We start from the raw sequence: 23,999 nt of genomic DNA, 5'->3' as shown, positions 1-23,999 counted from the left end.
AGACACACACACCTATTGTTAAATTGTTTGTCCTCGGACTCCTCTTGCTTGTCCGTCGTCGCTGGGCTGGCCCAGCTAAATCCTTCTTCCTTCCTCCGCTCCGTCCGCAGTCCGCTCCTTGGCTGTCCGATGCACTGCACGAGACAAAGTGCACGTGCAGGCTGGCGGCGAGCTCCCAGACCAGACACGCATGCGCGGCGTGTCCTCCTCCATCCCAATGCATGCGCGACTGGTGGCGGGGTGGCATGGGGCGGGGACTCGTCAGAGACTCAGAGACCAGACTATGAAGAGGCCGCAGCGCCCAGAGCTGATCAATGGGGGGCGGGGCCGCCGGGACCGTAACCGCTGCGCAAAAAAAATAATTTTTTTTCAAAGGCAGGGGATCGGCGCGGGGGCACTTTTTGGCGCCCCCTGCCAAGTGGCGCCCGGGGCACGTGCCTCCCTGCCCCCCCTGCCCCCCGATCGTTACGCCTCTGCCCACATGACTGCCAGCTCCGTCATGGAGCCGGTGGGGGCTTGGGAGTTTGGGCCCCCGGAAGTTCCACGTGGCCCCTGGAAGTTCCAGCATGCTCTGTGCAAGCGCGCAGGGCATGCTGAAGAGACCCCCAAGTTGGGGTGCTGCTTTTTAGCCTCCCACTCAGGGGTCTACTTGTGAGTTGCTGTGGCGCAGAGCCACGCCGCAGCAACACATGATTTTAAAAACTGGGTTTGCGGAGCACTCGCTCTGCAATCCCGGCTTAAGGGCAGGGGCAATTCAGCAGGCTACCTGCAAGCCCAGTGGTTTATATGACCAGCAAAAATTGGGCTAGGCTCTCCTAGCCCAATTTTCGCTGGTTGTGAGAATAGCCTCATTGTCTGAGTTCATTGTCTGGTTGACAGTGAGAATAGCCTCATTGTCTGGTTTTTGATAGAATCCCCCTATCTCTTTTTATTTTTATTAGGCAGCATTGTCCAATCATGGATGTTTTGACTTTTGTAGATATAATTTGATATCTAATATCAACCAATAGGCTGAGTTCTAATCTATGTATAAACTGTCTCAGTATAAGACAGCTTCCTGTGTAGCTATGGACACATAGCTACGCTGTTAGGGTGAGTATGGCTATGGGTGCTGCCAGCTGTCCCTGACCTTTTACACAACCCCCCAGGAGGGTTGTAGAAAATGCCCCCCCCCATTTTCAGTGGTGCCTGTGATGCTACATAAATTTGAAGAGGCCCCAAAACTCACTTTGCAGTAGGCCCCCAAATCCCTTTGTCTGCCCTTGTCTTTTAATATATCCTGTGATTACAACAATAAACTTACTTATACCTTTTTTTTAGTATGGTATTTTCTGTTGATTCACTACCTGACAGGACTCCTATGACACAAACAGCTACATGACAAGCAGAAGTTCAAGAGGTGAAGCCTTGCGTATTACGGCACCAGTGAACAACTTGTGGCAATAAGGTGAATTACACACTGAGGGGAAAAAATACGTTTTCCAGCTTCTGTAACAGTGCTATTCTGTAATAACTCCCAGTATAATTTACAGAAAACAGACTGGGAGTGATTTACGGGCCTCCAAACCTCCTCTGAATGGCAAACCAATTACTGGCCGCTAATGATGTTTTCTGGGCATAAGGAATTGCGTAACATTTCTGCAGTGCAGAGTTTGGCCACAATTTTTTCTGTAGCTGTGAATTAGTAATTTAATGCACTCAAGCCATGCAATGAGGCTGGAAGGGCCTGGTTTTCTGCTGCTGGAATGCACTTTCTTTTTCTTTTTTAATTTAAGTATTCAGAATCTTTCAGCTGCTGGTCCTAATTAGTGTTTTTTCCCCCCCTTGTCTTTTTTTTTTTTTTAACAATGCAAGTAGCTTATACATGCCCCACAGAAATTGGCACAGCTATTGCTGTTTCCTGTTTTTGGCATCTATGAAAAATGAGGCAACGGGCCCCTATTGGTCTTGTTGGTCTGTGTGACAGAAATAAATTCAGCAAATGAAGCTTGTCTATCATGGAGGTTCAGTAATGGGGAGTCACTGGACTGTAGAATTAGAGGGGAGAGGTCATCTAGTCCAGCCCTCTGTTTGATGCAAGAAATCCAGCTCTAGAGCAACAGACAGGTGCCCAGCCTGTGACTGAAGACCTCCAGTGAGAGAGAGCCTGGACAATTGGCTCTATTGTTAAATTCTCTTATTGTTTCTCCTAATGTACAAGTTCCTCCTAATGATCAAGTACAATTTATCCTTTTGCAGTTGTGCTTGCTGCATTGCCCCTTGCGCCCTCTCCAATAACTCCTCATTCTCTCTAAAAGATGGAAACTTTCTCCTCCAATCCTCATCTTCTCTTTTGAAAGAGCAATCAGCTTCTTCAGTCTATGATTGTTTTAAGGCATGAAAACAAGCACAGCACATGTCAGTAATGGCTGGTGTGGGTGATGCCGAGGTGGTAGCGGCGATATTAATAATTAATAGGTAAATTAATAGGTGCTTAACTCTGCTCTCGCCTCACCTGTACACTGCCTGGAGCAGCAGCACACCACCCAGCACCCCCTGTGGCAGGAGATCACCTCCACCAGGGTCAGGGGTGTCCATAAATGATGTTGGAGGTCATTTCCAGCCGCCATTTTGATTGCGGGAGCCATTTATGGTCCATCTTTTTAAAAAAAACACAGCAACCCCCCCCCCCACAATTTCCTGGTGAATTTCAGTGACATTTCTACTCATGAGGGGCATCCTTGGTCTCCTGAAGGCCTGTAGAGCGTGGTAGGGCACTATCTGGCCTGTTTTCACATTTGAGGGGCAATTTAAGGCAGTTTGGGGGTGATTTTTGGTGATTCATTTTGAGTTTCAGGAACCTAACCCCCCATTTTCCATTGACTTTAATGCCCCATTATCCACGGCCCCTGCAGAATGGAACCCCGGTGGATAATAGGGTTCTTCTGTATTTTCAGCAAGTGCAGCATTCTTCAGTCCCTCAGGAAAAGTGCAATTCTCTTTTGTGCAAGGTACAAGGAGCCTTGCTATTATCCTTGCCATCAGCTGCCACAATCCATTGCACTAGAGTAGCAATAAATATTTACAACAAAAGACACAATGAGGCTATTCTCACAATGGGGGGAAACTGGTCTAAAGAAGCCCAGCCCGATTTCCCCCCATTGTGAGAACCAGTGGGCTCACGGGCAAACCCACTGGTTCTTGGGTGGCTCCCCATAGCCCTCCCCTTAGCCCAGGTTAGCGGATCGAGCACTCCGGCTGCAAGCAGCCTCCTGGGCTCGGGGGTCTCTCCAGGATACCCCGTGACAGAGCTGGCAGTCGTGTGGGCGGCCAGTCAGGCCACCGAGGGCTGCCTTTGGATTGTCTGCAGGGAGAGTGGACTAAGCCGGAAGAAGACCTGGAAGAAGCTCTTCTCACTGATCGTGCTTACTTAGCTTACTTAGTCAACACTTCAGAGAGACTGGTTTTGCAAGATACAAAGTAAATTTTGGGACCAACCCTCATACCTTGGATAAGCTAGGTCTGGGCTCCCACAACCTCAATTGAACTTTTCAAGATCTGCATTCAAAAGCTGTGTCTTCCAGCAACCAGCCAAACATCACCACCAAGTGTTGTGGTTTCAGGAATTGAGCCAGTTGAGCCAATATGCTTCTTGAACTTGGCCTAACCCAGCAAGAGGGATTTATGCATGGCAGCAATCTCCCATGTGCATAGCTGAAACAGATGTTCATCTCTATAGACAATGCTATGGGCTTGGTCATCCAAACCACATCAAACTAGTGGATGACTCTTTTGATACTCGTGATATATTTTTCTACTGGCCATTACTTAAGAATAGCTGGCCACAATTAGAACTGGATTGTGCCCAATTGCTACCTAGAAAGTCAATTGGGGAAATAATTTAACTAGCCTTGAAGCTGAGAAGTGGTGTTACATGATATACCACAGGATGTACAGTAGCAAGTCATGTCTCAATTGTCCATGAAATCAGCTTACTCCTGAAATCCCCAGGAAGGAAAGTGTCTGTGCAACTGCTCTTTGGAGCTGCAGTTGCAGTCAATTATAGTATTTGTAAATGTTTTATCCCAAAATGTTCTACCATTCAGTGACACAAACTACTTGGAAAGATAACACAACACATTTCCACTTGTTGTTGGTATCTCTTTCCTGTAACAATAATTACTTCCAATACCTTTTGGCATGTTCTAGTTGTGGTATTGTCTGTGGATTGTCTTTGGTAATGCAAGGCAGTTTATCTAGCTTTTTAGGACAGACTCTTGTAATTTACAGCAGCCCAGGATAATCATTCCTCACCATCTTTTGGGGGAAAGGAGCAGTTCTCTAGGAAGAACAGTGCCTGAGTTATCCTTATCCAGAATAGATGCAGTCCATCATGACTGTTTCTGGAAAGATGCAGCAGCCAGCAGCAGCAGAGACCACTTTCCTCACTGACAGCTGCTTCTACAACACCAAATAATTCTTAGATGAAGTTAATGGTCATCTGCCATTTCAGTTGTGACCTTATTTTCTAGAGACTGAAAACCTGAACATCAAGTTGACAGCTAGAACATTAAGTTGACAGCCTGGGCAATTTCTATTACAATGGATTAATTGTATGAAGCTAGTTTTGATATTTTAAAAGGAAGTTTCATGTGAACTTCAGTCATTGCCAAAGGTGGTATACTGAGAGTCCTGCAGACAGGTGTTCTCTGTTAATCCCCCCAAGCGAGTACAGCACGTACAAAACTGAAGTTGGATTTCTTTCCAAAACCTTCAGACAGGCCTTAATCTGCTCTCTAGGAAGGGGAGTCTCATGCTTGAGCTCTTCAAGAAATTGCTGAGTTAATGAAGTAGGCCATTGTCCACTGTTTGACTAAGAAAACCAGTCCCAAAATCACTCTGTCCAGGAAGCACCAGTGGTTTCCCCACCAGTATGAATGAGGGGGGCCCTCAGGAATATGGAAGGAGCAGTGTCAACCCATGGTTGGGCAAGGTGATTGAGTGGGTGGCGGCCTCTCAGCTCCAGGATGTTTAGGATGATGCAGTTTCTAGACCCATTTCAAACCAGCTTTCCTTCTGGGTCACCTGAGGGAGGTGGGATTGGGTGGCACTGCTTTATTTTGGTTCTGTTCCTACCTCTCTGGTAGATTCCAGCTGGTGTCACTTTGAGACTGCTGCTCTGCAAAGTGAGAACTAAAGTATGGAGTTCCACAAAGCTCCATACGGTCTCCAATGCTCTTTAACATCTACATGAAACCTCTGGGAGAGATCATCAAATATTTGGTGCAGGGTGTTATCCATATGCTATTTATTTATTTGATTGGATTGATTGATTGATTGATATACTGTCCTTCCAAAAATGGCTCAGGGAGGTATACATTGAAGTAAAAACAATTACAATCAATTAACAATTGAAAAACAGCATAAAACTAATTAACAGTTAAAAGCCCTGGAGAACCAGGCTGAACACTTACAGCAGTTAAAAACAATTTACAACAGTTTAAAAACCCTGGAAGGCCAGGCCAAACAGATAGGTTTTAAGGGCTCTCCTGAAGGCCAGCAATGTACTCAGATTACAGATTTCTGCTGGGAGTGCATTCCACAACCCCAGGGGCATCTTACAGAGAACAGCCACCTCTGCATTGCCACCAGACGAACTGGTGGTAACTGGAGATGGACCTCTTCAGATGACCTTAGCGTGCAGTGGGGATCATGTAGAAGAATGCACTCTCTAAGATAACTTGGACCTAAGCTGTTCAGGGCTTTAAAGGTAATAACCAGCACTTCATATTTTGCCCAGAAACATATCAGCAGCCAGTGTAACTGTTTCAAAACTTTATTATTTACTACAAAATTATTTACTTGCATAGTGAAGTAATTCCATTTTTTCATTTGCTTTATTTTGGAATATGGGAGACCAAGCCACAAACTCACACTTACTACTACAACAGTGAACACTTATATACCGTTTTTCAATCAAAATTCTCAAAGTGGTTTATATTGAAAAATAAAGAGTGGATAGATGATTCTCTGTCTCCAAAGGACTCACACTCTAAAAAGAAAAATGTGGTAGGCACTAGCAACAGCCACTGGACAGATGCTGTGCTGGGCCTTCTCTTAAAAGGCACATTTAGCAGGAAAGGGATATTTTATCTAACATGGACCAGATAAAACAGGTAAAGTTTTAACTTTAATTCCCAGAGTTTTTGATTTAGGAATGGAAACAAACATTCCAAGGAAAAGAGAAGGGCAAGATTGGAAAAAGGCACAAACCATATAGTCTGTTAGTTCTGCTATCATTTAAATCTACAATCTAGCATTTAGAAATAGTACAGCTGGAAACTTATGCACCTGAACCCTCGAAGTGCCACATATCATACAGGACAGAGGAGGACAGAGGTTTCTCCCTGCCCCATCCCTTCAAGAAAGTCTACTGTTTACAGGATTCTTTCGGCCATGCCCCAAGGGAAATACATTACATATAGTGCTTCAAATGCAGAACAGGCAGAGCATTTTCTTTGCAAATAGGTCGAGACAACACATGATTGCTACTATAAGATTAGCAGCTTATCAAGCAAAACTAAAGCCATTACAGTCAGAAGTTTCTTCTCCTGCATCAGATTTTTATCCTGCAATTAATACCCACATAGTTGAGAACCAGTGTGGAACTGTGTAGTGATTAGAATGCTAAATTCTAGGACTGGGGAACTTGCGAAGAAAAGTAACCGGCAAGGTCTTGTATGAGCTTTGCAAGACTCTCTGTGCATCCTCCCAGCTACAACTTGCTTGGCCAAAACTAGCAACACGACAGGAAATTTTATGAAGGAAAGGGGTGAGGTCCAAAAGGCATCACCAACCTGCAGCTTTAGGTTTTGAAAGCAAAGGCTAAGGCTCCCTGGAGAAGGTCTGGGCTCTCTGTGTATATCTTTGTTCTGCTCTCCTGCACTCCCTCCCTGCTCCCCAGGCCTGAGATTTTTTTAAAAAGACTTGCTTGCACCTTTGATTTTGTCCTAGCCTCTGCTTCAGATGATCTGCCTGCCTGGTCTGTCTCCAGCTTCACTTGGAACATTTTTCTTTCTGGCCTCTGGGATTTCTTGAAGTAAAAAAGTATTTTCCTATTTTTTTTTTCTCTTGGAGACATTGCAGTCAGGGCTGGAGAAGGTTCTCCTGCAAGCTTCATGGTCTCTTTCTCTCCCTGTACCGGCTAGCCACGTCACCCCGCCCTTGCAGCGATTACTGCCTGCCCCCCTCCCCTTGCCACTCAGAGAGTGATAAAGATAAAGATCTGCTGAAAACTTTGCAAGTAATGGCCCATTACTTGTTGACAGGGGAGGAGTGCACTACAGCTCAGCTGAGCCTGCTAATCGAAGGCAAGTGAAGTGAGAGCAGGCGCTCACTGAAGCCCTGACGGAGGCAGGAGTCAACAGAGCCCACTTCTCAGGACGCTCTTCTCCATGCCCCAAGTAGAGAAAGCAGAAGGTGCAATTGGAAGCCAGGCGTGCGGAGCCCTCAAAAACAGGAGGCCTGTAGCAAATGCTACATTTACTAGTTGCTACTATGTTAATCCACCATAGTATCCAAAATGCTAACAATATGTTTAGCTTTCTCTTTCATTTCCTCTTCTTCTTCTTTTTAATCTTCTTCTGAGCTAACTCTCTCACACATCTCTCCTTTAGCCCCTACACACACACACACCACACACACACACACACACACACACAGAGTGCACAAGTTGGCAGCATTGACTCAATGGCCATGATTTAAGAAAGCTTAATTTTTTTTAAAGCCTGCCTATCTGTCTATATAGACACACACACACACACAGAGTATCCCCAGAAGACTTTTAGTTTGAATCTCCTCTGGAATGGAGTGGGCCAGTCCACATACTAGCTGCATTTACCCTGAAGTCCCTGTGGCTGTGGGTTATCAGGGACCAGTACAGACAGGGCTCTGTTTCCCCCCGAATCAAGACTATGCATTCTGGCTTAGCTCAAAGAATGTCCAGCTTGAAAAAAATCCACTAAGTTGTGCTTTTGGGGAGGGGAGTCGAGTCTTCCTATGCTTTTTACATAGACTTTAGATATGCAGAATGGAGACTACAGTGAGCTTCGGAGGGGGTGGCCAAAATGACAAAGGAGGCGCTCCCCTTCAGAGCTCTTTTGCATCTCAGCCAGCTGGTGCATGCTTCCTGAAGCCTTCCTCCCACCCACACCCACCCCACATCCCCTTGGATCTATGAGGGTCCTCCTGCCCAATTCTTCTCCCCTGCCTACCCCATCTCAGCAGGCAGCTTGAGAGAGACCAGTCAACCAGACAGGCTTTGCAACAAGCGGCAGACTCTTGGCCATTTCCATTCCCAATTTCTCTCTCGCAAAGAAAGTCAACATGCTGAGGAGGTGGCATTGTTTGTTACTAGTTCTGCTGCAGACAGAGGAGACTTAAAATTTGGTGTCAGTTTCCCAGGCTGGATGGGGAGCTTGTGTTTCCTAAATGCATCCAAGGAAGGCCTCTTTGCAGAGGATTAATTGCTTTCTGCAGGCTTGTTGCTCTTATACAAGTCTTATCATTTAGGATGTGCTTGGCTTTAAACCCTGCCCTCCCATGAGATGAGCATCAGCCTCAGTTGTGGTTACAGATCAACCCATCCGGAGTGACCCAGATCAACCCATTCCAATAGAGGCCATTTACTGGTAAAATTGCTGGCTGTGTCATCTAAGGGTTAGTTGGCCGGCCAGTGGGGGGTGGGGGTTCAACCCTGTATTTTATGTTGGGAATATGTCTCTTCAGGGTCATGTTTTAGGTTCCAATTCTGCTTCCAGCATAGTTGTTCTCTTTGTGGGGGACCTCACCTGGTCAGCTCTTGTGCAAAAGGCAAGGGTGGTCGGGGCCAGGCCAAGGACCAGCAAACCAAGAGAAAAGGCAGTGGCAATGGCCCTGCTGCACAGTGTAAAGGGTCCCAGTCCAATTAAATCGCAGCCATTACTTGCATGACTTCAACATCACCTGAAGCATGAGGATACACGATACTCAGCGGAGAGCTTCTAGCATAGTTTTTATATCCTTTATCAAGGGCCCTGTTTAGCTTGTCATGCAAATAATCTTACATCAGTGTTGGGAATGGAGCAAGTGGTTAGGGATAAGATCCACAAGGAGCTGGCAGAGGAGTGCATTCTGGGACCTTTTGGCACATCTTAGAGTGCCACATCTTAGGGTGTCTACTTTGGCGGTTGTACCAAAGAAGTCTCCAGAGCAGTATCACCTCATCCATTTGTCCTTCCCCAAGAAAGGATAGGTGAATGATTCTATACCTCTTTTGATGAAGCAGTTCACATGGTGGGAGAAGGGCTGTGATGTGTGAGTGCGATATTAAATCTGCCTTTCGGCTTCTTCCAGTTCATCTGGATGATTTTGACCTGTTGGGATTCACTTTTGAAGGGTTTTTCTACATGGATATGTAGAAACACCCCAATGGGGTGTTCCATATCCTGTGTGGCATTTAAGCTCTTTAGCTCCATGTTGGAATGAGCAATTCAGGATTGTTTGAGCTGGGATGCAATTATCTGTTTTCTCAATGACTTTCTGCTTGCCGGCCTGCCAGACTCCAATTTATGCACATCTCTCATGCAGTCCTTTCAGAAATTGGCTATTGAGCTTGGCATGCTGCTCGCACATGAAAAACCAAGGGTCCTTCAAAATGCCTTTCTCTTGGGGGGAATAAAGATTGATACAATTGCGCATACAGCCAGTGTTAATGCCCCATCAGCTAAAATTTGAGCATAACTTTGAAGCAGGTTAGGGCGTAGCTGGGGGAGAGGGGGCCCGTGTTCATCCCTCTCTCTGGCGGCCCCCCAGAGTGAGGGAGATAGTGAAGGAAATAGGGAGGGATGGAGCTGGAGGGCCCTTGTTTGCTAGGGGCCCGTGTTCTTTGAACCCTTTCGCTCAATTATAGCTACGCCCCTGGATTAGACATTGCACTTAAGAAAGTTTCAGCATTCAGATGCCCTGCCTGCCTCCTTGCAGAGTAAAGGGAGTTTGAAATCCCTGGCCCTCACAATCTGAGCTGAACAAAGTCCCCTGGTTCTATATAATTGTTTATATTGTCCAGAACCCTTTGAACAGCATAAATGTATTATGAATTCAAGTTTGTGAATTTGGACAGAGTACACTCCTTTCGTGATGCACTATTGGGGAATACATCCCCAGTAGTGCATCACGAAAGGAGTGTACTCTGTCCAAATTCACAAACTTGAATTCATAATACATTTCAACGCCATTAAAGCGTGCATAGTTCCTGTTATAACGTTGAATAAACTGTAGATCCGTGGGTGGGGGTTCTTCAGGACGACCTGCTGATTCTTCAGAAGAGATTGGCTGGGAATCCACTGAGGCCCCATTGTGAGTACCGCACTGCTCAGGTGTTGTAATCTGACAGCCAGCAACACTATGTGGCTCTACAGGGGGTTCAGACACTGTATCAGAATCAGGAGCATTCCCGGAACCCTCTTGTTGACCGGGTGACATGTTCCCTCCCCCCGCCTGTATGCAGACAGGGTAATGTTGATCATTTTTATTTCTGTCTACAAAATCACACCGTGGTTCCACATCTTATCAGAGCTTGCAGCTGATATGTAATATCCCTAGCATGAAATTTGTCTTTTGCACAGCTGTTGCGCAATGAGTTGACACTTTCAATGAACTGTCCACCATGACCCCCAAGATCTCTTTCCTGGTCAGTCATTGATGGTCCAGACCCCATATGAAGTACAGTCCAGCACCAAGCATAACTTTGTACTGGCTTACATTGAACTGCATTTGCCATTTTATCACCCATTCACCCAGTTTGGAGAGATTATTTTGGAGCTCCTCATGATCTGTTGTGGATTTCACTGTATTAAATAGTGTATGTCATCTGCAAATTTGGCCACTTCGCTCGTTACCTCAACTTCTGGATCATTTATGAACAAGTTAAAAGAAGCACTGGTCCCAGTACAGATCCTTAGGGGACCCCACTGCTTTCTTCCCTCTATTGTGAGAACTATCCATTTATTCCTACTCTGTCTCTTCTCCTTCAGCCAGTTACTGATCCACACATGAACCTGTCCCCTTATCCCATGACTGCTAAGTTTACTCAAGAGCCTTTGGTTGGAAACTTTGTAAAAAGCTTTTTGCAAGTATACTATGTCAAGTGGATCATCTTTATCCACATGTCTGTTGCCAATTTTAAAGAACTGCAAAAGGACCAGCAGAAGCCATGCTGGATCTCCTTTGGCAAGGCTTGTTCTTTTATATGTTTAACAATTTTGTCCTTAAGTATGCTTTCCATCAAATTACCTGGCACATACATTAACCTAAATGGACTGTAGTTTCTTGGATTCCCCCTGGATCCCTTTTTGAAAATCGGAGTACATTAGTTAATCTCCAGCCCTCTGGTACAGAGCCTCATTGTAAGAAAAAGTTACATATTTTTGCTAGGAGATCAGCAATTTCACATTTGACCATCTGGTCCTGGTTAATGTTTATATTTTCAAGACAGTTTAGAATACTTATCACCTCAGATTGGCCGAGTTCTTCAGCCTTCAACCCTGAGAAGCTCAGTTCCAGAACAGGTATATAGTTAATATCCTCCACCATGAAGGGAGACACAAAGAATTCATTCAGCTTATTGGCAATCTGCTTATCTGCCTTAATAATCCTTTTCATGCCCTCATCATCTAAAGGTCCAACAGCCTTCCTGGTGGTTTTATTTTTGTTTAAATAAGTTTTTGTTAATCTCCTTGACCCCTTTATCTATATGGTCTGCAAACTCTCTTTTTGCATCCCTCATAGTCTTTAGGGATGTGCGAAGAGCTTGAAGGGTCAAACTGAACACACAGACACACCCTGCTCCGATGGTTCAAGGACATTCACAATTTTTTTAAATTTAATTTAATTTTTCCTTTAGCCCCTTCAGGGGGGCTTCCTCTAGGCCATTGGGGGGGGAGGTTTCAGCAAAGATTCTCCCTACCCCTGCCGGCCTCAGTCATCACTGCCATGGCCCTTTGGGCCACTTATTTTGGCCCATTTGGGCATCCGTACGTTGGCACGGTGGCCATTTTGTCTGCCGCTGTGCATGGGCAAATAGCCTCTGTGAGGCCTGGCCCAGCCCAGGGTCTCACAGATGCCATTTGCACATGTGTGGTGGTCATTTTAAAAAATGGCCATCGTGCATGCGCAAATGGCTTCTGCAAGGCCCTGGGCCATGCCAGGCCTCGCCAAGGCCACATGCACAGCGGCTGACAAAATAGCCACTGCGCCAACATGCAGAGGCCAGAATTGGCTGAAAAAAGCGGCCAAATGGGCCACGGTGGTGATGACCGAGGCTGGTGAGGGGAGGGGTAACCTTCGCACGCGCGCGCACACACACACACCCCCGTGGCCTAGAGGAAGCCCCCAGAAGGGGTTAAATTTTTTATTTTTTATTTTTTAAAAATCATGAACCCCCCCCAATCAAACCAAACCGGGGGGGGGGGTTTCAAAGGGGTGACAGACTGAGCTGGGCCAGCCGGTTCCATGCACATCCCTAATTGTCTCCTTGCATTTCTTTTGCCAGAGTTTATGTTCCTTTCTGTTCTCTTCCTTTGGGCAGGACTTCCACGTTCTAAAGGAAGTCTTCTTCCCTTTTATAGTTTCTCTGACTCTACTTGTTAGCCATGCTGAACTTGGTGGTACCTTTCCTCCTCCTTGGTATACATTCCTACTGAGCTTGTATTATTGTAGCTTTGAATAAGTTCCATGATTTGTCCTTCCTGGTTTTCCCTTTCAGCTTCATTTTTATTAAAGGTAAAGTGTACCCTCAAGTTGATTTCAACTCCTGACGCCCACAGAGCCCTGTGGTTTTCTTTGGTAGAATACAGGAGGGGTTTACCATTGCCTCCTCCCACACACTATGAGATGATGCATCTTCTTATCTCTGCTGCCTGATATAGTAACAGCGGGGATTCCAACCACCAACCTTCTGCTTGTTAGTCAAGCATTTCCCCGCTGCGCCACTTAAGGTGACACTCATTTTAATTAGTCCCCTCATTTTTGAGAAGTTTCCTCTTTTGAAGTCTAACACATCTGTGTTAGACATCCTTGGAGATGTTCCACTCGCATAAAAGGTGAATTGGATCACATTATGGTCACTGCTCCCCCATGGTTCTTCAACTGTGACATCTCACACCAAGGTTGCCTTCTCTCTGGTTAGTCCCAGAACCTAGAGCCCTTTCTCACGAGCAGTGAGACATGGCAATAGGGTTTGTGGGGAGAAATCCCTGAAGAGCTTACCTCCCTGCAGATGATCCATTTTCTTCACTTGGGCCCAGATGAGCACTGGCTACTGTCGGTAGCTCCAGAGGTCGGGGTGCCGGGGTGTGTCGCCCCGCGTTGCCCTGGCCCCCAGAGCTCCAATAATGCACCGCACAATAATGCACCCTCCCTGAGGGCGCCACAGTTTGTTAGCCAGCAGGCAATCCAAAAAATGAGGTTAGGAGAGTGCTTAGGAGGGAGGCTCCACAAGCAGGTTTGCCGCCGTGGCGCTGCCAGGATCCGGCTGATCCCGGCAGTACACATGCACATGCAAAACCAGGCAGGGCTTCCACACCCGTGTGAATAACCTCCAAGTGTTCTAGGGCACAGTCATTAAGCATGTCTAGAAATGTGGCCTCTCTGTCAATACCCAAACATGAATTTACCCAGTCTATGTGAGGGTAATTGAAGTCACCCATTATTACAGCTCTGTCTCTCTTTGACACCTTTCTGAATTGTTTCTTCAACTCCACGGCATTTTCCAGATTACATGCTGCTGCATACTTGCAACGTGTCCGCTAATTGCCCATCTGCTTTGCCTATGTTTCCACTTTATTTATTTATTTATTTATTTATTTATTTATTTATTTTTACATTTATATCCCGCTCTTCCTCCAAGGAGGCCAGAGCGGAGTACTACATACTTGAGTTTGGTGTTGCTGCGTTGTCAGCAGGGTGACATTCACATTTCCTGGATTCAAATTATAATGATGCATTTTTGCCCTACAACACTGTAAATGTGTTTCAGGAAAGTAGCTATATTTGGAAAGTAGCTGTCTTTTTCCGTGGTAGGGAGGCTTGCAAAGCACTTTATGCATTGCAGCATGTGGCAGTATGGACAGTTTTTTCCATTCCTTTGAAAAATCACTTTTCCTGATTCTTCCAGCCGGGGTTGTGTGGGGATGTGTGGGAAAATGTCGAGCTCTCATGATGGAAGGGGAGGCGGTGGGCACTGAATATGGCAGGGAGGGCAATAGTCTCCCTTCCCTTCCACCCCCGCTGGAGGCAGGGGAGGCGGCAGGCGCTGCTTATTTATTTTATGTATTCAGTTTATATACCACCCTTCCAAAATGGCTCAGGGTGGTGAGGGGAAATAGTCTCCCTTTCTCCATCCCACCCCCCAGTTCGTTGCTCAAGCTGCCCCTCTCCTAACACTCTCTGACCCCTTCCTTAAATATTTTTTTTAATTGTATACACAGGCTTTTGCACAAAGGTACAAGCCCATTCCACTATGCTTTCAGCTGCTGATCCCAAAAGCATCTACACTTCTTTAGTACAGGAATGGGATTTTTAGGAAAGGCACTGTATCCCTCTTTTAGAACTATTTAATGAGCAGAATTTTCAAATGGCACCTCTCCCATACTTTAATCATTTCCCTTGGCCCTCAATAACAGTGCAGTTTCTCCTCTGTGCTCTGCTCCCCCCGCCTTTATTTTGCTCACCCTCACTGGAGGAGGCTGGCACCACTGTCTCATCCATGCATTGAGACCCCTCGGCTCTGCCTGTCCTACTGGCATTGTGCATGGAACAAGTAGCACTTCAGAGAACACTGCCCTGAGGTCCTGGACTTCAATATGCTACCTTACAGCCTAACCTTGGCTTCAAGGACCTCCTGACTGCATTTCCCAGCATTGTTGGTGCTGACCTGCACCATGAAAGCTGACTCTTCCACAGCACTGCCTGATATTTTATCTACATGCGGCATGATTTCTACAACCTTTGCACAAGGCAGGCAAGTCATCGTGCTGTCTACATGCAGGTCACAAACCCATCTCTCTATGCCCCTAATGATCAAATCACCCACTGTTAGGAGGTCCCCAACCCCCAGAGAATTATCCTCTGTGTGAGAGAATATGGGTGCATCACCCAAGGAGGGGGTCCCTTCTAAGAGAGCATACCCTCTTCCTCAGAGTGATGTCTTCCTTTCCTGATACCTTCATTCTTCATGACAGCAGAGGAGCTGTCAGCCTGGAAGTGGGATGCCTCTATCACATCCCTGAGGGTCTCATCAACATGCCACTCTGCCTTTCTGAGATACTCTAAGTCAGCCACCTTGGCTTTGAAGGAACAAATGTTCCTGGAGAGTCAGAAGCTCTTTGCACCGAGCACACACCCACAACATCTGCCCCTCAGGCAGATATTCATACATGCAACATTCTGTGCAATACATTGGAAAGCTCCCCCCACCTCTGCTGGCATTCTACCTTCATAACTGGTTTTATTGGCTATTTAGAATATATAGAGCTTGTTTACTTGAAAGTTAGGTCTTAGCTGCAGTTGTCTGCTAATTTAAGGTTTTAAGCTCTGTCCTCCAAGAAAATTACAAAAGTGGGTTAGTACTCACCTTCTCCTCATGCTGGGTGTCTCCTTTGAGCACCTCCCTGGACACTTCCCCACTAAACTCCAAGCAAATCTCCTTCCATATCTATTATCAAACTCCTGTTTACAAAGCTTCAGGTAGCAAAGCTCCCTTGGTCTAAGCATTGTCTTTTCAAGAGCTGCTTTCAAACTGAGCCACCTCAGGAATGTGGCTCCACAAGCTGTGTGACTCACCTGCAGCTAATCCCCACCCACTGTCTCTATAGGCACAACTGAAACTGAAACTGCCCTGTCAAAAACAAATAAATCCTCTGTATTTATTGGATACAGTCACCACCACCATTGCCACCACTTCCCTCCCTCTCATACCCAGCACAAGGTGTTGCCTGGGCTGGCACTCTTAACGTTGAGATAAAACTACCCAGCAGCTGTACCCAGATGGGTAATGATGGATAGATGTGTAGGAGGAAAAGCCCCCCTACCCAGCTGTAACCTCTCACATGGTCCTGGTTATGAAATGTCCAGGGAATTGAGTGAGAAGATTGCTTTAATGAATTTTGCCAATTTTTCTGATGCTTCTTTCCAGATGTTGTCAATGTTTAAAAGTCCCATATTCTCATCTCTCTTCTGGCACCAGTGCTGCTGGCTATCTATATATGGCTCGGTAGACCACTTCCTCTCCTTTCTGGGTCATTCCTAGAATTAGCAGGGGTGGTAGGGGGCCTCTGGGTTTAGCTGGGAAGTTTATGGTGAGAGAGAGCCCCCTTTCCTCTACTGGCATTTGTGGGGGTCCGCTTCTCTCTAGAACACTTATTGCCTGATACAGTAAGTCTTAGCCAACAGGAATTATTTCCTCTGTGGAGTAGCCAGAAGAAATGCAAGGAGCAACAGGGCTTAAAACTGTATTGTTACAACATGGAAGATGAAGCTCTGCAGATGTTCCATGGTGGTTCCAAAACTGTACAAACTTTCCTTCACAAAGAACACTATAGAGAAAAGTGCACAAAACAGCCACCAAGTTCCACTGCCTAGCACTCTTCCCAATCCCAGTAAAAAGCATACAGGTGTTTTTTTATTCTGAAGTTCCCCCCACCCCACCCCCTGATGGCTATGACCAGGAATATTCTCTTACAAATGTGGCAACCCTACTGGACCTCCAGTGCCCAACCAGACCAACTCATCATTACTCCATTATCCCCAACTGCAGTTTTCTATCTGTTTATTGGTGCTCTCATCTTTCCATAGACGCCTCCCTCTGAATATAGCTGAAAATTATAAGGGAGGGGAAGAATATGTTGAAGTCCAGCTGAGGAGAGCAGTTGAGTGACAGGAAGAGATAGCACCATTTCATATATTGGAAGAGAGTTCTAGACTTGAGCATACCTACAAGATTCAGAAAGATCCAAAAGCTTACCTCTGAACACATACAGTGTTAACATACATTATTGTTATTTAAGGGCATTTGTTCAATTTCCACACTTCACAATTACTATCACTAGCATTTTTCTTCTGAATGTTGCCTGAATTGGCAACATTATAGGAGACTACTTTCTCTGCAGCAGTGGTCAGCCTGAAAAGGGGGTTGGAATAGATGTTTAATTTAATGGCCCATCCCTCCTATCACCATCTGTCCCTTTGAGAGTCTCCATCCTAATTTTTCTCCCATTAACCATGAAGAAGATTCTGAAATATCAGGCAACCTTTTAGATAAATGACACAATTTTTCTTTATGAACAAATTATGAATCCAGTGGCATGGGTTCTGCTGAAACTGAAAATCATGTTTGAAGCTTTGCACCTCCATTTTGATTTTGCCACCCTTGAAGGTGGAGAGGGGGGGCGGAGAGCACATTAAACAATTTTACTTGCTTTCCACACACACCAACAGGCTTCCATTGTCCAAGCCTGCGCTAATCAATGCTTTGTCCAGACTGACGGCAGAGTCCTAGTACAATTTTCTCAGCCCCATCTTCTGACCAGCTCTTTGGAGAACTGATTATTACTGGCGAATAGTGGTCTTCATGGAATGCAAGAGCTGGCCAGTAGATGGCACTGAGACAATCATGCTAGGACTCTGCTGTCAATCAGAACCAAGTGTTGATTAGCACAGGCTCTGACAATGGAAGCCAGATAGGGTGCTTGGAAAGAAAAAGCCCTGTTCTAATGCTGTTCTCTGAGTAGTTTGAACACTAAATTCTAGTGTAGAAGTGCATAAACTAGCACCCCTAAATTAATACTAGTCCAAGAAGAAGGCTGGTAAGACTGGAACTTGTATAAAGTGGTTAAACTTGTGCTGTTAAAATAACAGTGTTGCTGCCTCCAAAATGTGTTTCTTATTAGAGGTCTGTCCTGACCCCAAGAGGCCCTGTGGTGTATTTTTCTTACACATATGCAGCACACACAGACTCCACTCATTTGGTTCGTTTCAAAAACTGGCAGTGTCAGCAGTAACAGCAGTTACGAACATTTCCCTTATTTATTGCTCCCCATGAGTTGCCAGATTCATTGGAATTGAAGAATAAGATACTTTATTGTAGCTGAAAGACAAAAATAGACAGATCTGGCAAAGTCTCTGCAATAACATCAGTTCAGACCCTCATCAGAGTGAAGTGAATAACAATCTGAAGATTTTATTAAGAAGTGAGAAGGATCTTTTCCTGCAACTATGACACTTGAAACCAAGAGGTGGCCCAGCTGAATTCTTGCTCTGCTCAGAGCAATGAACTATTATTCCCATTGAGCAATGTTGTGGGTTGTGGTTTCATTCCAATTCCTAAAATTTGTCAATTGGTTTATCACTGAAACATGTTCTCTTGCAATAGACACATTATGCCTCCTTCTGACCCATATTTAAATGTTTTGAAAGTCAACATAACATGTTAGGTCTGGCTAAACAGTATCTCCCACCTGTTAGCATCAGTCAAGAACTCAGAATCAGTTCCCCTCAGTTTTGACAATTGCTTATAAAAGCTAAATGTTATGTTCTCAAATTCCCTGTGAAGTCATGGCTTCCTCAAAGAACTGGGCTCAGGAGCAAGCTGTGTTATTTTTGTTTTGTTTTTTGTTTCCAGAAAAGCCAGCTGGGCAGCGTGTTGGTGACAGTTATAAAGCCACTTTCACCACTATGCTGGGAGCAGTGTTTGAATGTCTAAAAAAGAGCTTAAAATAAAAGTTATGCAGGCAAACTCCAGAGCAAAAGTCAGAATTGTGCAAATGCAGTTCCAGTGTTTGTGCAGGAATGTTCTTGTGTGGTTGTGTGAACATTTTTTTTAAAGAGCACGTAACACCTAGAGATGTACATATCAGGTGGTATAGATAGACAGACAGATAGATAGATAGATAGACAGCCTGTGTAGAATGTCAGCCATTAGTAGTAGTAGCAGCAGCTGACATCCTGACATGGATTGGTGCTTCTGAAAAATTCAGCTTAACTCATCACTGCTAGCTAAGTGGGGGCAAAGTTTGTTGACCTCCCCTTTCCCAGGCAGGGTTCTGTCATTCAGCCCTGAGGGACATATTTTTGGGTGACACAGAGGGCTTCCATGGGAAATGAGAGGAATTCACACAGAAACACACACATACATGTACCAGTGCAGTGTTGGTCTGCAACATTTCTAGGAGAGAGCATCCATAATGAGTGTAATTAGTTTAAAATTCCATACACAGTTCTTTCTGCAATACTATGGGTTTGGTGCCCAGTGAAATCACACATTGCACATGCAGGTTCTCAAACGGTGGTAAGTCAAGCAGTAAGCCAGTAACATCTCAGTGAAATGTAGGGATGCGTGGAAGCGTGCCTTCCCATCGGGCATGATGACTGAACATGACCAACTCCAGTCCTCATGCTGTATTACTGACATTTCAATTACTTCAAGCTGACTTCTGTAACCAGGAATTGAAGTTGGTTTGACCAGGTTGGAAAAATGTCAGCAACACACATTTTACCAACTAGGAACCGTTCAGGCATCATGTCTGATGGAAGCGGGCACTAATATTTTATCAAGATCTTACCAGTTGACTGCCATGCCAATGGTCATTAGAAGCCACCCAGGAGGTTGCTACATATGTGGTGGCTGTGTGTCTTGAGGTGCAAACAGGTATACCTACCAACAGGGACTGTTGCTACAATTCCTCAGTAAGTTTCAAAAGCCAGTGGTGACAAAAGAACTCTAATAAACTGCTTTTAAATGTAAACATCTATCATTCTTCTCCTTTTTATAAATTATAATGTCTGTGTGATATGAAATAGCTGTATTAAGAATGCAAGGAAAATGTCCCTGGATGCATTTCAGCCTATGACTTCAGGATTTCCAGACTGTCAAACAGAAGAAGGTCCATTCAAGACCCAATGGTGTGGAGTGAAATCAATTCTCCTCCTTTCAAGGGGCTGCTTGTTATATCATTAAAGAAACTTGAGTGGGAAGGGACTGTGCAGCCTCTTCTATGAATTGCAGAAAAATTACCGGAACATCTGATGAACTGGGTTGTAGGCCACAGAATGGGCTCTACAAACGTTTATACCACAATGCCTCTGTTACTATTTAGAAATCATGGCTACAAGACTGCTTAAAATAAAAAAAAAGTTCCTGTTTAAGATGCCACATTACTTTTTGAGTTTGACTTCTTTTGAAATTAACTTTTTGAGATTGACACAGATGCTCAGTCTCATCCCTAGGGAAAGAATTTATTTAAAATATTCTGATATCTCTTCTTAATAGTAATTCATGTGACTTACAACATATTTTAAATATCAGACTGTAAAAACAAACAAGCAATAATAAAATTTAACCGATCAAAACCATCAGTGGAGTGAAGCAGCAGCAGAATCACAGTCACATGAAGGACCTTTACAAGCCAAGGGAACTCAGGCTTTTATATGAGTGTTGCTGCTGCTGCTTCTAAGCTGTGTTTCATGGTTTTACCTGTATATGTTTTTTAAACTTTTTAAATAGACTTCTTACATTCCAATTTAATAATTGTATTGTTTTAACTGTTTAATAGTTTTGTATTGTTTTTAGATTTATAATATTATTTTAATAAAAGATGGTTTTAAACTGAGGGCCAAGAAAGACCTTGAATTAGGGATGTGCACGAAATGTGATTTGGATGCCAAATCGCAACACATCCCTTTAACACAGACAGATTATACATCCCCTTCACATAGTTTCAAAATCTGTTCATCCTAAATTAGCAAGATTTCTTTTTTTCAAAAATATTCTAGAATTTTCAATCTTCTTTTAGAAGACATTACCCTCCTTTCTGTACATATGTTAAGAAAACATTCATGCTTTAAAACCATCTCAAGGAAATCTGAATATTTCTATTTTCAAGTTTCCTGTGCTTTCAAGTTTCCTACTCTCATGGGTTTAAAATGAAGTGTGGAGTCACATGACCATTTTTCTACAGCCAGTGACTTCTGGGTAATTGATTTATAGTAAAAGTCTACAGAAGGAATTTTCTGAATGGATTGCATCATATTGCCCATTGTCGAGTAAGACTTGGCATATTCTGATATCACTTTTGGTCGCTGACATGATGTGCAGCGTAATACTGTTTCCCTTCCACTGCCCTTAGTGGTGCAATGGGATGCATGTCTATTGTTTTCAAGTGCACATTTTCAACTTGCATTTCCAAGTTGTTGCACAACTGTGCTCTTGACCAACTCCACTGGAGCTAGATTTTATGTGCACAGAACCCCTAGCAGAAGGGAAATATCAGTGTTTGTTTGGCTGCACCTTGTGCTGGCCACTATTATTATTTTCTGTTTTAACCAAGAAGTTCTCAAAGTGGTTTCCATAGCAAAAGGAGTGAAAAGGTGATGCCCTTTCCCAGGAGGGGCTCAAATTTCAAACATAAACACAAGGGAGACACTAGTAACAGCCTCTGAGGCGGTAGGGACACTGTGCTGGATTGTATATGAACAGTTGCTCTTCTCCTGCCAAATATAGAGCCATGACTTTAAAAAGTGCCCATTTCCCAGTTAGCAGGGAGTATAATGAGGCTTCAGGAAGGTTTCATTCTTGATGGCATTTGCTTCCCATCTTTCTGACAGTCACAGGTAGCCATCTTGACCTCTGCAAAGAGCCATTGCGATTGCAAGTGTAGAGTGATCCCCTGGGCATTTGCAGGCACCAAGCAGCTATTTAGCAGGAAGCAGTGGCCCCATTTCATTTTTAAAATTCTTTGAGCTTCAAACTGGAGGCTCCACAGGAAACAGCACAAATTTCCCCACCCAAATTAAGGAAGAGACATTTCTTCCTTCTCTCATTTTCCCCATATGGATTCCACATTCTGTGGAAATTAAATGGCTGTTAGGGGACTTAATGGACATGGATGCCCGTTTGGGAATGGGCATTACTTTTCTGCACAGCTGTAAACTCTGAGCTTTTAAATTTAACCCAGGAAAGAGCCCAGTGGGTTAGTGTTTGATAAGTAGCTTAAAGAGGTAAATATTGACTTTGAAAATGGGACATAAATACTTTTACTTGCTGAAAACACAAGGCATTTGTTTTTTGGTTGCTTGGCCTCCCTTTGTTACTTTGATCCTTGCCCCACACCCCACACCACTATATGATACTTGCTTCATATAAATGATCTAAGTGTCACAGCACCCTCTGGTGGAAAGCCCTGACATTGTTCTTCCTCAGCTAAGCCCCAGCCCCCAACTAAGATATACTTACTTACATTACGTTCCCTTTGGTTTTGCTGCTGTGGGGAAATGCTCACACATGCATGTCCATACACCCAGCATGACATTTCTTTACATTTCTTTTTTTACAAAAGGCCCCAGTCTGGAACTAATTTGTGAAATACTGAATAAATGAGTTATCTAAATAATTAAAAAAAAAAAAATCTAACCATCCTGGCAGTAATAAGACCCTTCCAGCAACTTAGCTGCTCCCTTTCCTCACCAGTTAAATTGATTTAAGAGCTTTGGCTGTGCATTTGGGTTCCCATGGTAACTCTCTGGATCTGAAATCACAAGCCCATGGGGTTTTTTGTAGTGTTAAACTCATATTTGTATTTTAAATGGGCCTTGAACTGCCTGCACTTCCTCCAGCCTCTGACGTGCAGTGGCATTTCCTTGCCTGCATCCAGTTGAGGCCCATCAGACCAGCTGGCTGTTCCAACATGCATCAGCGAACAGAATCCCTTTGGTCAACATGTGTGATTACTGGAGAGTCTCTCGCTCCAGCAGCACCCCTTGAACTCTCATTGCCACACCATGATGAGTAACTTTGAACCAATGTCAGGTTCAAGTCTTTCGGCCCCTTGCACACTTACCTAGTAAGGCTGAGGTCCCGGGGGGTGGGGGACTTCCTTTCATCCCCCTCCCCTGCCCAGCACAAATATATTCCACTTAATTCCACAGTTTCTAAGGACAAGAATGGGAACGGTGCGGGAGATCTCTGCAACACACTTGAATTTTTAAAATGCTCAAAGGAAACTTTTAAGCCATGTGTGCACAGAGCCATCTCTAGGCTTCAGGGGGGCAGCAGTTTGGGTCGTGGACAAGTACCCCTCTAGTGGGCCCCTTTCCCCACTCTGTTGAAAAGTAGTATATAAGTATCCATAGTCGTAGACGTACTGTGTTCTAGCAGCGTAGCAACAAATTTATTTATATGGTCTCATAACCAATTGTTATCTGAGCGGGTCACAAAATAAAACAGTAATACTGCAGTAAACTAAAATATACAATTAAACCTCATTTGGTGGGGCACTTGGAGCAGGGCCTCTGCAGTGGATCTTAAGGTCTGGGTAAGGGCATACGGGGAAAAGCGCTCTTTCAGGTAACATGGTCCCAAGCTGTTTAGGCCTTTGAAGGTTAAAACTCAGTACGAAGCACCAGTGTAATGTAATCAAATGAAGTAAGGCAGGTGACAATTAGAGAGAGGCCTTTTTGGTGATGGCTTTTGTCTTTGTAGTTGCATTTGTGGTTAGTTTTTGTTCTTGTTCATTTTAATATGTTTTTAATTATATGTTTTATATTACTGCTGTTTTACAGTTTTATTTTGTGAGCCACTCAGAGATCAATTGGTTATAGCCATATAAATAAAGTTATTTGTTTGGTGGAAGGTGGGATGCACCCTAACCCTAACCCTAACCCTAACCCTAACCCTTACTCCTCCCTTCTCCTTTCTACCTCTCTTTCTGCCTTTCCTCTGTCCACCCCACCCCCACTCCAGGATTGTGTAGAACCAGTTCTATTCAAACCTGGTTTGAATAAAACAGGCCTAGTTCAAGTGGTTTGAACTGGACCAGATACCCCAAAAGGGATACTGATCTGAGTTTGAGCCAAACTAGCCCCAGTTCTAATGGAACCGGTTTGGAATCAGTTTGGCAGGCTGAGGGGGCACGCTTGTAAAGGGGACTCAG

At 44.5% G+C, this 23,999-nt stretch overlaps 1 long non-coding RNA gene across 2 annotated transcripts in view; it reads left to right on the top strand.

Annotated features, from left to right (window-relative positions):
* The window catches only part of LOC128348883 (uncharacterized), an 83,367-nt gene that overhangs the window by 4,766 nt on the left and 54,602 nt on the right, over positions 1-23,999 (top strand). Inside the window, exons 3-4 of one of the 2 annotated variants that reach the window (XR_008318400.1) lie at positions 1,354-1,447; positions 18,695-20,390. This is a non-coding gene — a long non-coding RNA (uncharacterized LOC128348883). Of the gene's footprint in view, positions 1-1,353; positions 1,448-18,694; positions 20,391-23,999 lie in introns of those variants that run through there. The other variant, XR_008318399.1, reaches the window with a different exon arrangement.

The sequence above is a fragment of the Hemicordylus capensis genome, chromosome 3 (assembly GCF_027244095.1).
Source record: "Hemicordylus capensis ecotype Gifberg chromosome 3, rHemCap1.1.pri, whole genome shotgun sequence".
NCBI classification, from domain to species: Eukaryota; Metazoa; Chordata; class Lepidosauria; order Squamata; family Cordylidae; genus Hemicordylus; species Hemicordylus capensis.
Note: the sequence above shows the minus strand (reverse complement) of the source record. Positions and strands in the feature narration are given on the sequence as shown.